Source organism: Aptenodytes forsteri, unplaced genomic scaffold (assembly GCF_000699145.1).
Source record: "Aptenodytes forsteri isolate BGI_AS27 unplaced genomic scaffold, ASM69914v1 Scaffold321, whole genome shotgun sequence".
NCBI lineage: Eukaryota > Metazoa > Chordata > Aves > Sphenisciformes > Spheniscidae > Aptenodytes > Aptenodytes forsteri.
Window position 1 is genome coordinate 1,975,906 of NW_008795030.1, and position 19,049 is coordinate 1,994,954.

Sequence of the window (19,049 nt, forward strand, 5' to 3'; positions counted from 1 at the left end):
TTGCAGCCGCAGGAAGGCGACTGAGACAAACAATGTTGACTGGGTTTCAAACTTGAGTTGGAAAATTTTATGACTGCAAATAACACTGGCAGTCATATAACCCAAGGGAAAAAAATAGGGGTAATGAAACCTCCTGCTTCAGGGCATGAGCTGGTGGCCTCTAGGGACAATGGAGGAATTTTTCCTCCCATTCACAGCATTGCTCAAGTAGCTGGGTGCATTCTGTAGGAGTTTCACCATCCATAGAAATACCAGGCATCGACTCTTGATGGTAAAAAGAAAAAGATGCTGCACTGGACAAGCCACTGGCTTGATTTGGGAAGGACATCTAACAAATAAGTCAAGCAGCAATACTGCCATGAAATAAAAGGGACACTGGACGAGAGTCCACCCCTGGGGTCCTAATGAATCAACGGGGATGCTCTCCAAGGACCAGAGATAAACACATCAGACACGAAGAAAAATGTAGGCCAAACCATTGTGTTTTGACTCCGAGCTGGAGCAGACTACCCAATATTGTTATGCTGGCCAGCCAAATAATATGTCTGTGGAACTGATTTTAAATTCCCACCTTTGGTGGCTAAAGGCTGGGCAGCTGGATCTGTGGTTCTGCCTGGGCTCCTCTTCCTCCTGAACGCTGCCAATCTACTGGCACAGGGAGGGTATGAAGGTTGCTGGATGCCTCCAAAATGTGTTATCTCTAGTGGGCAGAAGTGTCTCCTCATTGTCAGTCTAAATCAACCCAGGGCCACTTTAAATTCACTTATTATTATGTCAGTATTGTCCTTCCTCTGAAATAGTTCTCATTTTCGCAATGCTCACCTCTTGATGTATTTACGGTGAGTGACCATATTCCCACTCGGCGTGGTCTTTGCTGGGTGACGGAGCCAGCTCTTGCAGGCTGGTTGTCCTGGGACCCCCGCTCTGAACCTCTCTCACTGTCGATCCGCCTTCCACTGACCACTGATGACCGCACCTATAGACATTAGTTCTAACGAGGCTTTCCCTGGCTTTGTGCAAGGGCACTTGTACCTCTCTAGCTCCCCTGGTAATACTCTCTTCCCCCCATGCATCCTAATATCACATTTAGCTTTCTTTTACTTCTGCCTAGTCCCCATAGCTCACAGATCTGCTGTGATCACTTAGCACACCCAGGTCCTTCCCTTCTTTTGCTATCTCCAAATTAAACATTCCCTGTTTATAGCTGTTTAGTTATTAATCCCTGAATGCATGAATTTGCATTTTGTACTTTGAATGTCATCTTTTTTCTACTGCTCTGGTCCTGAAGGTCACACCGCTCTTTCTGTAGAACGCCCTGACCCTCCCCTGCTTTTGATGATAAAATCCGGATGAAAGTCAGCAGATTTCATCAGTACACACTTTTTTGTTTATTCTGAAAAAAATGGATAAGATTGAGCCCAAAAATGATTCTGGAAGAACTCCTCTAGTAACCTCCTTCCTGCCTAGTACTTCAGTTTTCAACATTTACCTATGGGGTAAGTCCTTCTGCCTCAGTTTCCCTGTCTGCTTCAAGTAAATTATCATGTCCAGATAGAATCTCATTTTTACGAGGTCTCAGGCATTGCTACACACACATGCACATGTGTGTGTGCATGCATGTGTGCTTGCTGAGGATACCTGCAAGGAATCCGTTTCTCAGCAGAAGAATGATGGTCTATGCAGTCCTGAAGCGGTACAAACCTGAGCTTCCAGGAAATCTTATTCTCAGCCCTAAGCTGGCTCAGAGCCACTTTGTAATATCACTCCCAGCACCCCCATATAAGTAGCTTAAAAACCCGGACATCAGGACTCATAGTCTAGCAAACGGGCACAGCAGCATCTTCTGCCCTGTAACACTTCCAGCAGCTCCAAAGGCACTCAGATACAAAGGGATTAGGTGGTTTATAGGACCAAAGCTTGGCAGATTTCCCTCCGGGGCCCCCAGCCGTTTGCTCTGTCGGTCATCATTCCTGTCAGGCTAGTTCACAGTCTCTCTGCCTTTACTCTTAGTGGATTAAGGGGTGGTTGAGCGGTTATTTTCTCCTGCTTTGTTGCTTGGAGATGGGGCTGCAGAGAGGAATGAATTACATCAGATAAATACATTAAACTGTCACTCTGAGAATTAACTGGAAATCCCGGTCCCTCCAGGAAAACGGTACAAATGGCAAGAGAAGAAAGTGCCACAGAGGGCATCTCTACTGTCATTCACGTGGATGGATCAACACAGACATAATTTTTCTTCCCAGTAATTAATTTCAGTGTATTATTAATTGTAATAACCATCAATTTCTAATGAATACACTGGGCCTCATCAAAATGCTGGCACTTAGTTGTCACAATTAAAGTAACTGTAGTATTCCCTGATCAGCGGGCTCAGTCCTTCCATCTCCTCCCACTCAGATCACAGTCCAAAGCACCTTATAGCCAGGAAGAAAGCCAGGTGATTGTAGCTTTATCCCAGAACTCAGGGTCTCTGCCGCAGATTTGCTACAGGACTTTGAGGAAAACTCTCTTTACCTCCATCTCATCCAGTGATAACATCAGTCCTCTACTGCACTTGTTTATTTGGAGGTAAGCTTGTTAAAAATGTAGGGATGATTCAGATATTTAGATAACAGGATTCACAACAAACTGCTGAGAAAAAAACACCCTAGGGAATCCTGCTAAAAATGTCTCCAAAAAAAGACCCAAGTCAGGTTCTAGGTGTTGAGGTATTTTAAGTCAGTACAACTTACTTGTCATATCAGGAGGCAATTACACTAGTTGAGAGCTTAATCCAGACTCATGGAGTGACAGCAACACAAGTGTTTGTCATTTCCTCTGCACAACTTCACCAATTAGAAACAAAACAATGGATTGCTACATGTGCCATTAACCTTATACTTCTCACATCACAAACACACCATAATCAAATATAAAGAAACAAGTATTAATTACAGCATGAATATCTTAGTCACTGTCCTGATCAAAACAAAATCCAAGAATTTTATTATTAAACACTCTTTCAAATGAGAAGCAAGAAAACTACATGAACATATTGATGACACATGCCATCGTAGCTGTACTCTCTTTAGGACAGGGACTGCCTTCTGTTCTGAGTTGGTCCAGCACCTAGCACAGGGGTCCTGGGATTGCAGGCACTACTACAACAGCAATTAAGTTTCCCATTAAGATACATGTACCTTATTATCAAGAGGTAATAGTTACCATTACTATAGCAAAATACTCAAAGGCAAGTCAGTAAATGTATCAATTAATTGTTTTCTTCCGTTTCACCATATTCCTTAAAAGAACATATTCTGAGAATGGCATTAAGGCTGTAAGACCCATAACAGTTAAAAAGATCAGTAATTTTCAGGTCAGAGTTAAGGACATGATGTGACATTAAAGTACACTTCTCTACATAGCAGAAATCCTGACTTTGTGAAGCTGTGTGAAGAACTCCTACCGACATCAAGATTTCCCAGAGTGTTTAGTCAAGGCAAGATTTGCAGCAAGGGGCATTATCCTTTACCGCTCCTGCTGATGGCAGTGGAACCAAGATTTCACAGTGCGTTTAAGCAAGGCAAATATTTGTAGCGAGAGGTGTTATCTTTTATAAACCAGCTGCTACACTGAAAAAACAGAGATGCTTTTGGGCACTCAAACACGCATCTAGATCCAACTCAAAAGCAACAAATTTCAAGCCACGTTCAGGCCAAGAAAATTGTCTTTGAGTTTAACGAAATTATGCTGATCAATTAGACAAACTGAGAGAAAAAGCGGTTGATACTTGTGCTAAGTTTTTCTTCTTAGCACAAGTTCACGTGATGTTAATAAGGCTAATGGACTTCCAGGCTGAAATAACTTCATATTTGGTTGGGTCAGGGCATGGACAGATGAGGTTCATGATTGCTTGCGCTTGTCCATGTAAATATGGCCTGAAATGTGGGCAGTTACTTAGTCATTTCCGTGCTCTGACACGATCGCTATTTACAAATCATGTAAGTAGGTATAATGTTATCACCTAGCAATGTTTTTTTAATGAAAATTTTTGGTTCTGGACTATGACCCAACTAAATGGTTTAGAACAACAGGTGAATCTCAGGATCTCTCGCTGTTGTAACCTTCATCCTCCCCTACGAGTCTCCTCCCCTTTGTTTACTGCAATTCTTCCTTTGGACTTAGATTGTAAGATCCTGCGAGCGGGGCCCTATCCAGCCTTTGTTCAGACTGCGATACATAAATGGCTATTTGCATTCAGTGGGAGACTTACCTGACCCAGGACTCACTTGGAGTGGTGGGATCAAGATTAAATACATTTACATACATGTAAATTTTTGCCATTTGCTGTGCAAAAATATCCTGTCTCTGAGATACGGGAAAATATGGTTCTGACTCAGAACTGATGCTATCTTTCCAGTCAAGATTAGAGTCTAAATTGTGCAATCCAGCTTAACCCACAGTATCAGTTGCTATGCAAAAGACAATGTTTCATACAGAGGTGTGGTCTTTCCAATGATTGCAACAAATACAGACCACAGCTGGCTTGTCATTTAGATCCAATGCAATTGGAAAGCGCAGCCAATTTTTCAGGTTTGATCCTAAAAGAAACTGATTATTCCTCGTAAGATGCAGACTGACCTTAAATCATGGTGAAAGTAATGGGATCAAGAGCTTTTGAATGCCTGTGAAGAAACTGTCCCTAAAGACAAAAAACAGAAAAGGTGAAAGCACTTTAAAAAAAAAAAAAAAAAGAAGAAGAAGAAGAAAAAAAAAAAAAAAAAAAAAAAAAAAAAAAAAAAAAAAAAAAAAAAAAAAAAAAAAGTTCTGACTCAGAACTGATGCTATCTTTCCAGTCAAGATTAGAGTCTAAATTGTGCAATCCAGCTTAACCCACAGTATCAGTTGCTATGCAAAAGACAATGTTTCATACAGAGGTGTGGTCTTTCCAATGATTGCAACAAATACAGACCACAGCTGGCTTGTCATTTAGATCCAATGCAATTGGAAAGCGCAGCCAATTTTTCAGGTTTGATCCTAAAAGAAACTGATTATTCCTCGTAAGATGCAGACTGACCTTAAATCATGGTGAAAGTAATGGGATCAAGAGCTTTTGAATGCCTGTGAAGAAACTGTCCCTAAAGACAAAAAACAGAAAAGGTGAAAGCACTTTAAAAAAAAAAAAAAAAAGAAGAAGAAGAAGAAAAAAAGCTTTTTTCCCACAGGAAACTTCCATCACTATTGTATTTTCCCTAAGGACATTTCTGTATCTGTCACTAAAAATTACTGCTGTCAGCGGTAATGCATCAGCACAAACCGGAGGGCTGGGCTTTGGTGGTCTGAAAAGGGATGTAAACCACAGTTGTTTTTAACCACCAACTCACCTTAGCTCCAGTGAACATATTTATTATGCAATAAATCCAATTTTATCTGGAAGAAAAATGATGTTGGAAAGAAAAATTGTGTGTTGTTTTCACAAGTGCATGCCTGATGCCTCATCAAGGCTGAGAGAGACATTTCACTCACATAAGGCTGAGCAACTGCCAAAACAGAGGTAGGAGAAAGGTACGTGATAGGGAAACAACTGCAGATGAATGCCAAAACCCTTCAAACCCCTGAAACAGAAAAACTGTCTTCCATCAGAGCCCCTAAACAAATGCCTTACAATTTCAGTGGCAAAAGAAACAAGCCTAAAACAGATTTGCTCCATAATGTGAAATAACACCCTAGAAAATTACACTACCAATAAAAAGCTAATGAAAAGGTCTACTGGGAACAGTTTTGCCCTACAGATAACTAGTCCCTACTGATCTTAATGAATTCACTTGCAATTTTGACATGCTTTTATTACAGTGGCACTCAACGCCCTAGAAATCTCAGTGCTAGGTGCTGTTCAAAGAGATGGTCTTTGTCCCAGGGAACATGATGTAACTCTTAAAAAGGCAATGATAGAGGCTGCTAATTATTCATTGCTTGCACAGGGAATAAAAAAGGTTTATATGGAACTAACGTACGGGTAAGTGTAAGTATCATTAGTAGTAATTATAGTAACTGCCTCTATGATCCTCCTCTGTTATATTTGAGGCAGACTTCATTTCATAACTACAGGTTTGTCTGCTAAAAAAATCCTCTTTCACAACAGACAGCCCATTGCAAGCCGGTGGCTGCCTTCACGTATCCTGCCACTCTGGACGAGCCGTCTTCCAGCATGGAGTGGTCTCCTTTGGGCTCAGGCTAAAGGAAAGCTGCAGCAGATTGGTGCTACCTTTCTCTTCTCAAAGATGTTTACCAAGGGCTTTGCATGGAGAGATTTAATGCCAGAAATGTGTGGGTTGTCAAATCATCCAAGGAAAGGGACAGTGGAAGGCCCTGACCCTCTACTTTTATGCAGGCAAAATACCGTCTCTCTTCAAACTAGCATTTGATAGGGGAGCGGAGATGCGAGGAAGGGTGTCTTCTGCCTGAATGGTTGTTGCTGGGTAAGGGCAGAATTAAATAGGATGAAGAGGGTGTGGACTGAAGATAGGGAATGGGATCTCTTGTGATGCAAGAAGCATCTTTGTGTAATGGCACAGCCCAAACTGGAGCTCACAGGCTGCGGCAGTGTCCACCCAGGCAGAGGTTCACCACCATCCCCCTGCCCCAGAGGGAGAGAGGTTTCCTCTCTGTGCCTAAAGAAAGCCAGAAGAACCATGGGTGAAATGGGTTTTAATCCCTGTTGAGAAAATGCAATGGTAAAAGTACTCTGCTCAGCATGTGCTCATTGCTGAACCCACGCAGGCGCTCAGGGCGGGTCTGTTTGTCTCTTCATGGCCACAGAAACCAACAAACAGCAGTGGGGAGAGGAGTTACCGTGGCCGTATCCTCATCACACCCACACTCCCATGAGTGGCCTTCTTTCTGCCTAATGAAGTGAGGATTAATTAGAGGAGGTAATGGGCTTCTACGGACAGCATTGTCAAGCACTGCTTATTGCTGTTTGTTGATTCAGCTAGGCATTTTGTAATCCCTCACGTTGTTTTGCAGTGACTATGGGAAACAGGTAAAAGAGACACTTAGCTTGCCCAAGTGCAAGGCACCTATGCAGACCCTTTGGAAATGATGGCTGATGCTGCATAGTACTGAGCAATAGCAGACATACAATCAGTACTCGAACAGTCCCATTCATCTCCAGAAGATAGCTGATCTATAACACATAGGATGGGAAACAGCAAAAAAACGGATTTTCTATTTTTGTTCAAAAAGAGGGGGAAAATTCAAAGGGAATTTGTCTTTGGCACTTACTTCTTTCAAATAAAAAGTTATTTTCCCTTAAAATTTTCTTACTAACACACTGTTTATATAATGGGGGAAATACTGCTCAGAGAGAGTGTGGTGACTTGCCCAAAAACAGAATGGGGAGGAAAACCCAATGGTTTTTGCTTTTCTCCTTGACCCAGGCAGAATACAGTACACCCAGAGCCTGACTTTTCTTTGCCCTTTGCCACGTCCAAGCTTTTGTACCCATAAAAATACAGTGTGTAATGGTACTAGCCCTTAAGTAATGGTCAGCATCCACGCTGCCTTGCGGTGGCAATTCCTCAACACGTAAGGCATCGGCAAGCCAGCCCTTGCTGTTCCCATGCTTTCCATACAATTCTGCTTTGGTCTGGGCCGTAAACTAATACAGAAAAGGGTCTTCAAAAGTTTTCCCTGCAGAACCACTTGGCAAAGGACAAAGTTACTCTCCTGGGGTTGAAATAACTCTTATCTCCCTGGCCAACCCACCTGGATGTTAGCAGTCACTCTCCTGTCATGTAACTCAGCCTGGAGAGTATGAACAAACATTAGCAGGTTTAAACTGCCACATTTCTGTATTTGGTCTAAGCAGAGCTCAGGGCAGAGATCCAATGTTGTCTTTGTGTGTACAAACCCACCACAAAAAATAATTAAAGCACTGAATCCTGATTTTTCCCCTTAGTTCCTTTCAAGAAAGGTTAGAGCTTCACCCATGCACTGAAAATTTGAGGCCCCTTTAAAAACTCCCCCTGGATTTTATTTGCCTGCCCAGCAGGACAGATGACACACTAGATTTAATTTCATTTTCTCAAGACGTGACATTTTTGTTGGCTCATGTAAGGGGAAGGTATCTCATGCCTTTCTAAAGATCTTCGCATGCATGAGCACACCACAGATCAGACAAAGCTTCTGCCCTTCCCAAGAGAGATATTTTGAAGAGGGATGTGCTATGAGGGGGACACAAGGCTTCCTAAGCAGCGCCCATCATGAAAAGAGAGCAATCATTGCAGTAAGGGCAGAAGTTTTGGCCCGTTTGCTACAAGATCCCATGGGACCTATGTCGAAAACAACAGCAGGGTGTGAGTAGCTGTGTCCTGTCCCGCAGGAACAGCCTCTGCAGGCTGGGGTGCCAGTAGCTCAGGATTTCAGGTGGGAATGTCCAGGAGAAGACTGGTTAGCGGGTTGGGCTCCTTTCCTTTTCCTCATTTTGCGTACCTTCACCCCACAGCTGGGTGGTGCCAGGGAATACACGTAGTTTAATGCAAGCTGCTATGGCTTGGGGACCAAGGCAGCGTGAGGCACAGACACATCTGGTGGCAGCAGTACCAGCATGCTGATATGCCACTTCAGACAGTGCCTGAGTCAGCTGGGACAGAGGCTGTTCCTAAAGGACAGGTCCAGGAAATCCCTGCCTGCCCTAAGGAACCAGGAAGAATGACTTCCATTCACGAAGGATGCAACAAGAGCACCTGCATGACTTTAAACAGGCTGAGCAAGACTCCTGACGAACTATTGCTCCACTCTCTTCATTGGACATAGAGGCCAGAGGAACTGTCTCTTTACTTTCACGGTGAAGGAAGATTTGCTGTTTTGAGATATTTCCTAATGGTCATGCCAATAGCCTCCTCTGCTCATTGCTTCCTCACTCTTCTCCAAAGTACCTGAAGGCTATGAAAAACGCTGGAGGTCTAGTGGAGTCATTTCAGATTGACGCTGAAACTCCTAGAGCTTGTCTACATGGCGGAAATTCAGGGAAATCAATTTGAGTTCATGAATGGTAGTATCTTAAAATAGGTCAGTGAAATGGCAATGAACTCTCATGCAGATGCTCCAGTTCAGAATCAGATAGCCTTAGCTGAATCAGTTAATCTGAACTCACTTTCAATTAAATTACAGTAAATCCAAAGAAGGCCCCTTTAATTCTAATTGAGTCTGTACGGAACACTCTAATTCTAATTGAATCTAAAGGCGTTTAAGTAGCTCACTTCAAATTCACACTTCTAAGACACTGCCAAAAGAAAGCTTGAAAACATGATGGGAGTATAATACTAAATGTTCTCAAACAAGGGGACGTGAAAAAGTAGTGCAAAATAAGTATATATATGTAAAATCTCATGCTTTTTCTGAGTTAGCATATTAAACTACAGAGATGTCATCTAACGATGTCTTGCTCTCTACAGATTATGTCACTGCCTAGTGCATAACGCACATGTCATGTGCCAGGGTATCCGTGGAAATCCCAACTCCAGGCCCTACTCTGAGTCCTCTGGCTGACTCATTGGGCCACTGCAGGAGCCTTGTCACTGAGCTGCAGTCTCTCCTGCTGACCTGGCCACGCAGCCGTGCCTAAAGCGCAGATTAAAGCAGGCGCAGAGCTGGACAAATGGGCGGAGAGATGAGAGAAGCCACAAATGGAGCTACTCACTTACTAATGAAAGCAAAGGGCTTGCAGACGTCAGAGCAAAATTACTGCATTAGACCTACTAACAGTTGTTTCTTCCAGATTTAAAGAGCTTGCTATGGAGGAGGTGTGCTGGGAAGCAGGGTGTCTAGTTAGCCTGAGTCAGATCCACGATGGAGCAGTGGCAGCCAGGAAAGAGGACAGGAGTTTGGACCTTCTCAAGGAGGTGGGTGAGGAGCCGTTTGAGCTCTCAGAGCTGCTGTGCTATGCCACATGCTTGTTGCCACCATCACTTTCACTCATTTATTAGCGATGCCAGCAAACACGAGAGCTCTACCACACTGCCTGTGGTACACATCCCACCCAAGCTGGTTTTAATCTTAAGAAACAAGAGGCAAGAGGGAAGGCAAACCGTGCTCAGAAAGGGTACACCTCTTGCTCAAAGTCACACAAGAGATCCACGAGCAGAACTCAGCTCAAACCCAAGACTGATGCCCTTTCTGCTGGACCAGACTGCCTCTTTCTTGGATTCATGGGATAAACAGCCTCATTTCTTCGCTCTCAGTGCACTTCCTCTGCTCTGTAATAACCATACTAGGACTTCACTGGACCGAAGTTAATGCCTGTACAGGTTTTCCTCAAGCCTGGTTATAAAGATTACATGTTACCACACCTGCCTCACCTGGTAGTTAAACACTAGACACAGCCTGCACCATCCTGCACAGAAAAATCTGTGTAAGAAACATGTATTTTTAGTGCAAACACATTCCTAAGAGCACAAAGGCACCTGGTGAAGACATTTCCTCATTGTGGGTGCATGTGCCCAACTGCCATTAGCACTAAAGAGAAATAACAAGAGTCTGGGAAGACCCATCCTCTTGGGTGGAGATAGTGCCAGGTCATCAGAGGAGATTTTAGGGTGATTCTCAGGGATTAAGACCTCCCATTTCAAATCACTGACACTTGACATTTCCAGTTGTGCTGGTTTTGGCTGTGAACTTGTAAAATCACTGAAGAAAGTGAAACCAGGCCACATTAATACCAAAAGATCCAGAAATATGTGCAAGTACCCTCTCAGCCTTGGCAATGCCCATGCTCTCAGTTAACTGAACTCGAGCAATTTTTTGTCTCTGACCATTCCTGAATTGGTTTCTTACAACATCAAAACTGACTATTGACTTTCTTTCAACTTATCTGATAGAGTTAAAAGAAAACACCCTGGCAATGCCACTGCATCACAAGAGAGGCTTTGATCATCTGGAACTGCCAACGCACCTTGAAGCGTGTTAAACATATATGACTTGGCTGATTGCATCTGCCTGTTTCCATTAAGTGTACCTGCAAGGGAGCCACCCGCTGAGAAGGGGCAGTATGAGGGAGAAATGACCTGGGGTTTGGGTTACTGGATACTCCTTGAGGTTTTTCATAGGAGGAACTTTCAGCGCTTTGTGTTTAGCACATCACCCAGCTCAGGTAAGCAAAGGCCAGGTGAAAGTGCATTTCTGAATAAGCTTTTGGCAAGAACTGACCTTTCCACTGTGGTTATGAATGGAGAAGCCTTCCAGCAGCAAAAAAACTTCAACAGCTCTCACGGGCTTTGGGTACTCATGTAAACTCAGCGGATGAGGTTCAACTCCTTGGATAGCAGGTGCTACCAGCCCATGATGGTGATCCAGAGTGCCACGCTGGACACTGCGATGTTGGGGATTCATCCCTCCCACCCCCAGCATAAGTCTCCCTGCGTACAAAGGCCCTCCCAGTTGAAAACAGCTCTAACACTGCTCGGCTCTAGAACCAGAGCACAGATTTTAGACTCAGCTTTTAAAGACTCAGATTAGGGGAGCAGGTAGAGACAAATGCTGAAGTAGGAGACACACTGCTGATGAAATGCTATGACACTTTGACACGAGCTGTGTGGGGAGATCTCAGAAACCTCCTTTTTGGTAAAAAAAGTAACCCATTTCCATTAGCCTTCTATTTCCTGTTAATGGCTCAGGACTCTTCCCAGTTCTCCTCTGGAGCATGAAACACCAAGGCCACCTCATCCCCTGCCCTCTGGGAACGTGATTCTGGCTTTGTAGGTTATCTGGGGTGGGGGAGGAAGCAGGGGAGAAGAATGATGGGGTGCCGTGCAGATGATTCTCATTAATTTTGGAAGGAGTTATAAAAAGTAAGCTTTAAAGCCTATCCTAAATGTAAGGATTCAGCTGATTGAGAACTCATCTGCTTCTATCTCTTGGGTAATTGTGAATACACTTGTGCTGTGTCACTTCAAAGGCTCAGCACAGCTGGGAGGTTTTCATCAAAGCTTCTGCATGTCTGGGGGAGGTTCCCCCCCCCATGAATATACATCACTGGAGGCTCCTTTTCCCAACTTTTCCCATGCCTCTCTCTGATTGATCCTCATTTCATTCAGATGAGCTCTTCCTCTCTGGATGGCTAAAGGGCAAGAGACAGCTCTCTCCAAAGCTTTCCCACTCGCCTGGATGCCTCTCCAAAGATTTTCCTCCCATCAGAGTGGGGGAGGGAGGGAGCTGTTCAGACAAGAGATTGAGCCTTTAAATTAAATTCTTGTCATCTGAGGGCTGGGCCTGATAGTAGCGGGGGTGGAAAGCATATTCTCCCAGTATCGGGACTCTGGCCAGATCCTCATCTGGTGTAAATATGTGCCAGTGGACTGATCTCAGCAGTCATGCCATCAAAACTACAAGCCTTAAAACACTCCCCTCTCTGCAAGGCAGCAGGTTTCTGGGTGAAACCAGCATCATGCTCTGTGTATCTGCCCTGTGGAGTACGTGAGCTCCACAGACTAGGAACACTTGCAGAAATTGCTCAATTCCCCTCTTTTTCAGTGGGGAGGGAGGGCCGGGCAGCTCAGTGGAATTTCAAACACTCAGCCACCCTCAGTCGGGTTGGGATTTCACAAGAGCCCAGACCCTGTGCGCACCCAGCACATGCAAAATGCTGGTGGAAATCCGGGCCCCTCTCCTGATCTCAGATGGGAGCTCAGCCCTCCTGGAAATTCTGGGCCCAGTGCCACTTAGTTACAGCACGTCTCCTGGCTGGTGGCCAGATCAGAGGAGTCTGAACCTCTTCTTAGCTCTTCTACCCTCCACCCTCTAATTGCATCTTTCCTAGGGCCAAAATGACCCCAGCAATAGTCAGGTCAGGACACTGCTGAAGTAACTGGATGTGCACTCTCTTATACCACTGGCGAAGTTGGCCCATATGAATGATAACACGTTGCTGTTGATGACTTCATGATGTTGATGATGTTATGAATCTCCTATACAGTGACCCACGGAAAAGTGACAACTTTGGAGATTATAAATGTCTGCTTGTCCAGTGAGATCTTCCCCTGTTCCAGTGAGACCCCTCAGCAGATGGGGACCCTCTCTGAGAGCAGGATAGCTGCATAGCCGCCACTGATCACCCACCAGCAAGTTTCACAAGCTTGTGTTCTTACAGCCTCCTGTGCATCCTCTCTTAGCTCAGAGCCCCGTAAACCCACACCTTGGACCTTTACCAGGGAGATCAAACCAGGTCCCCAAGGACATGTCACCCTCATGGGGACTCTTCCAACACCATAACGTCTGTTGGCACCTATAAATCCTGTCCTCCACGCTCAGTTCCAGGCTGTAACCCTCCCCTCCACAGCAAGAGCCCCTCTGGAGAGGCATTGAAAGCCGGGTCAGTTGTGCTGGTGCTGCATGTGATTGGGATGTTTCTTTCCCCCAGACAGTGATGGGATTTTCCCGCACCAGTCCCCTGAATGGTTAATTGGATCTTGAATGGTTTATCACTTCTTTCACTGGGGTGTGTGGCTGGATTTACTTTGACACAAGCCCCTTTCTGAATTGCAAGTTGGCAACAATAAAAGGGAGAAGTCTTTAATTAGTTATCTGGCTAATTAACTTTTACGGAACTGTATAGCTTTAACATCCAAATACTGCAATGCAAAACATTGCAAACATTCAAACAAAGACTACCCACCCCACCAGGAAGCTGCTGCCACTAGTGGCTGCAGGGGCATAGCATCTCGCAGCCTTGGCTGGGGTGCGTGGAAATCTACCTCTCGCTGTGCTGTGCTCCCTGGACTCCCTGCACATCCACTTCTGCAGATAACTCACCTTCCGATGATGATGATGTTCAAATTACAGATATGGAACGTACGTGGCTTCTCCATGTCGTACTCCTCCTTCCCAGCTTGTGCACTCACTCTACCATTGGGTGAAATACACGCAAGATAAGATTTATTTCCTGCTTGAAAGGGGTATGTAGAGATCCCTGCATCCCCCTGCCATGCAGGGGAGAGTTTCACAGTCAGGGCCAGTGTACCGGCATCCCACAGTCCTGAGCCAAGACAGAAACCCCTCACATCAGGCTGGGTGACGTCATATCACACAGTAAGGAGATGCTCTTGACGAGGGATAAGCTCTGAAGCCTGTGAGATGACCCCCAAGAGCACAGTTTAGCTCAGACAGTACAACAGGCAGGTTGCTAGAATTAAGTCTCTCTCTCTGTTGGAACATGCAGGGTCCCCGCCACTTTTCCCACGCTGATCAGTGAGAGCTAGGGGTTTCGGGAGGCACGGTGCCCCCAGGACGTTCCTGTGTTGTTATATCTGCACCTTGTGGGCTAGCACATGTTTTACTCTGTGTGCACTGGAGTTTCGCCGTTACTGCATGTCCAGGCAAGCTCCCTAACTGCTTTCAGCATGAATAAAAAGGCACTGTAAAGGGGAAGGGACAGGTTTCAGGAAAAGCGAGAGCAGCAGCATGAAACGGGTCATCAGCTTGAGTCCACTGGCTAATCAGTACCATCCCACATGTCTGCCCCACTGCTCAGAGAGGCACAGAGGGAAGGGAGATGTCTGTCTGATCTCAGGCTGGGATCCAAGCTAAGTCTACTTTGTTGTATTCTGGACTTTAACTGAGATCTATTTAACTGCTGTATTTAATTTATTTGTTGTAGAAAAGGATTCTGCTTGCTGGCAGGCCCAACTCAACCAAGTAAAATCAGGGGTGATACTTTGCCCCCTTCCTGTAGTGGCCCATGTGGGATCTGGGGAATCAGCTGAACTGCCAGCTGACAGAACTGGTGCCTTTGCTCAAGAGGCAAGTTGCTGCCTTTAATGTTACGCAGCCAGCTGCCCAGGGAGGGTTGCCACAGGAGGATTTCAATAAAGCAGCACTGTGTTTGCACACCACAGAGTTGCACACAAAAAGCAGGTCACAGGGAAGGTAAAAATGAAGTCAGCTCGGAGCTGCAGCATGAGTAACCACTGCTACAAAAGGGGGTAAGGCCCTCTCGGCATCCTGTAAACATGCACATAAGAGACTCTTCTCCCCATTCGTTTACTGTGAGCACGTACACCTCTTGGAGGGAATGATTTCACTCTGTGAGCACAGGGCTTGTGCCTTGTTCAGTAGGGGCTTCTCTTTGCTGAGGAAAAAAAAAAATCTCTGCGGATTTGCACTTGCTAAATGATAAAGCAGCAAGGGATGGTGCAGGAAGGATGGACGAGATCACCGATACAGGGGAGGAGATGAGGGGAAGATTGTCCTCTCTGGGTACAGGCATGCATCTTACCAACTCTCCCCGAAGCAGAGGACCTAAATCTAGAAGGGATGGAGATGCCTGCGAAGCCCCCCGTTTTCCCCCCCGTAGCACTGGCCCATCCAGTCTGAGCTCCTGTATTCTGCCAGGGCAGCCAGGCAGCTGTGCAGCCCTCCACCATCAGTGTCACAGTGGCATCCAGTCTGCCTGACTGCAATATTAACGGTAATGAGGCTTACAAGGGAGGAGAGTCCTCTCACCTGTGACTACATGCTGCTTGTGCAGGTCTGAAATAGCTGTGAAATGCTATGCTCTCCTTAGGCAGCTCCTAAGGCCTTGTCTAACCACCCTTAATACCTGTCAGAGTACGATGGTCCAATGAAACTATGACACAGGTACGATCCTTAATACAAAGGCTGACCTACAGGGTCCAGGTGTCTTTACAGGATTACTGCATTCTCCTTACCATGCAGGAGCAGACTATTAAATGCATACACCCTTTAAATCGTGACCCTTGTATCAGGGATTGAATCAGCTACAGTTGCGGTGTACAGGTAAAGCCCCGAGTTCCTTTAAAAACCCTGCCCCAGAAGAAAAAATAAAGGACATGAAATGATTCATAGCACTTGTATGGGGAACGTTTTATGTTTTTCTTCTTGGTTTTGCTTTTCATTTTAAGTCTTTTCAGACTCAGTTTAAAAAACAAATCAAGCTCATTCTCTTCTCTTCCTCCTGGTGACAGGTTGCCCAGATGCCTGTCTGGGCCAAGGGGACACTGCTGCATTTTATTTTACCATCTGGAATCGGCCAGCTCTGCAGATTTTTTAGCCTCTTAATTCCCAATAGCATTTTCTTCTTTGCTCATCCCATCGTTTCCCCATATTTGCTTTCCTAAACCTACCAAAATAATTTCCATCAAATCCAAACACTCAGCAGCCTGTATGTCAGGCTAGTTTCTAAGCACAAAGAAGAAAATATTTCCCCTCCTGGGCTGCAGAAGATCAAGTGCCCCCGGTTCCAGTCAGAGCTAAGCCTTCAACAAAAAGATTTTCCAGGGATAGGCAAGAAGGTTCAAGTTCACCAAACTAGTTCACTAAAGCCAGGATCAGGCTCGCTGCTAGAGCTCCTTGGTGTTTACGGTCTAAGGCTGTCACTTGGATATATCTCCTCCTCTCGGAGTATGTGCCTTGCACCCTGCTGCCAAAGCCACAGCTGCAGCCACTCACAGGGGCGGTGGCTGTTTCCACACTCCGCGTTCCTGGATGGTACGAATGCCTTTGCCGCACAACTCGTCCTACAGACCTACATAAGCCAGGGAGAAAGAAAGGAGAGTTGGGCAGAAGAACTGCCAAAGAGACAAGTGTTGTCTGAGGGAGAGCGATCCCTGCACCTCAGGTCCAAACTTGTCCTCTTGGTGCGAGAAACTCGGGACAGGGGAGGAAGTTTCCAAAACTGGTGACTTTTGAATTGCTTGAAAATTTTCTGCCCCTCCCCTAAGCATAGGTTTCCTTGAAGAACAGTATGTTCTCCACAAAAATTACAAGTGGTTTCCAGGGAAAACTTTGGAACCAGGCGAAGTCTCACTTTCAATTTCAGCTTATGCTTTTTGTTTAGATTGGGGCTAATGAGTATTTTCTCTTCAGACGCCGCCATGCTCATTCACTTTTCCAAACAGGCGGTGAAAAATGTTGAAGGAAAAATTCCTCTCCTGCCCTTGGGTTTTACTTTGCCCAGCTCTGAAGACAGGCCCATACTGCACACTTTTGCCACCACAGTTACATCAGCTCCACCACCTCCAGAAATAAAGACATTAAGCCAAGAAAAGCAATCTCGCACTGGTGAAGACTGCACCTCTGCTAGGAAGCTCTGCAGGTAAGTCAAAGACATTACTTTCTGACTGCTAAGCCTTGGGCTCGTGCCTCTGAACTGCTACGGGGAAGTCCGTAATTTTTTCTGTTCCTCAGTCCCCATCTGCACAATACCTGTGTACACATCCGTGTTGAGAGGGATATAGGGCTATGTTCTGGAGAAACAACAAGAAATGCTACACGGGGTGTGGGCTGCCTCGTAAGCCATGAGCACATGTACAGCACCAAGCACAGGGGCGGCAAGCTCAGCTGCCGGAGCAGTGCAGATAGCAGGTGCTGCCAGAACTGTCTGCAGCATCACGCCCTTAGCAAAGCAGAGAAGTTAATTAAATAGCAGGAAAGGAAAAGATCATTTAAAAAGCTGAGTCTGAATGACTAAAGGTCTTAGTCACTCATTTACCAAGATCTTAGGCAAAAACTCCTTTTAAAATAATTTTTATCTGGATCATGTGCTTTTAAGAAATTTCTCAAATCATCCAGTGAGAACCACTGGGAAATGTCACTCTTGTTCCCTGAGATTTTCAGTGTCCAACATGTTTGTGACAACTGCCATCTCCCCTCCCCACCTGCAACATTCTCTTAGGCTGAGCAACCTCACCTAGCACAGGACTATGAATGCTGCTAGAGAAGAATGATTTTTGTCCTGCAGAAGCTGAAAATTTACTTCCCCAAAAATGTTGAGGTGGAACTTTCCAGTGTTTCAATAGAAACCTTCTCAAAAAATAATCTTGTTTCATTAAGGGAAAAAAAGCTCTTAACATTTCAGAAAGAAACAAAAATCAACTGCGGAAGACTCCATGTGGAGGCTATTTCAGAAGACTACTTCACATTTTAAGAAATACTGAAAACATTCAGCCAGTCCTTCAAGCAATATGGTGGTGATAGAAATGTAAGAGCACATCAGAAATGTTAAGCATGCTGCACTTACGCATCAGTGGTTTGGTTTCCCATTGTGCCACTCATACCAGAAATGCCCTGTTAAATTTTTTTAATATGTGGGTTTTTTCTCAATGGGATCAGTGGTCTTCCCAAGCTCACAGCATGCAGCACACACAGCTCTGCCACAACAACTACGTGGGTGGGGTAAGAGCAAAAGGAAGGAGCTGGGATGACAGTACTTTATACTGCCTATTGCCTCCAAAGGTTTCATAAAATCAAACCACAGCCCAAACAGTGCCTTCCTCACAACATTAAGACTGTATTTCCTGCAGTGCCCCTCCTCAAGAAAGGAAGGTATCAGTCAGTCTGACTCAAGAAAGGTTGCCGGGGTTGCCCTTGTGGTCTGAATCATCTGTCGCACGCAGAGAGGCAAGAGGTGGCAAATCGAGAGAGTTCCCCACGTATCATCGGTTTTACAGCAGTACGCAAAGGCCCACCTAGAGATGAGGCATTGTACTAAGGAATGACAACCCCATCCCAAAGCTTTTATGTTCCAAAAGAGTAAAACAGTGGGAGAATGTAGGCACGGTGGCGTGATTTGCCCAATGATGGAGAGACACCAGTGGTGTTACCAAGCCCAGTCCTCTGCTGCAGCAGGCATCCCTGCCTGCAGTCATAAAGTCATCACAGGCCAGAAGACCCCACAGCAGGCTCCCAGCACACCGATGGGTGCAATGGTGCTTCCTGCCCTTCACACATGAGTAACGAGTCTCACTCCTGCTGGCACCTGATCCATTGCCTGCCTGGGCACCCAAGGCCAGAGACAAAGGCTAGTCGGACAGGAGAGCAAAACTTCATTGTGTACAATGCAAACTCAGTGCCTGCAATTAGAGGATGCTGTTGAAAACACTCATGTGGGCCACTGTACAGGAGGGTGCTAGGCAATGCAGAGGGCAGAAGGAGTTTTAGTGAAGCTTGCCAAGTTTTTAAATAGGTCTAGATGAGAGCCTGTCGCTTGGAGGAACAAATGTATTTTGTTTGATAGGCAGCGACACCTCGTGGCACAGGCCTCCCCCCGCCCC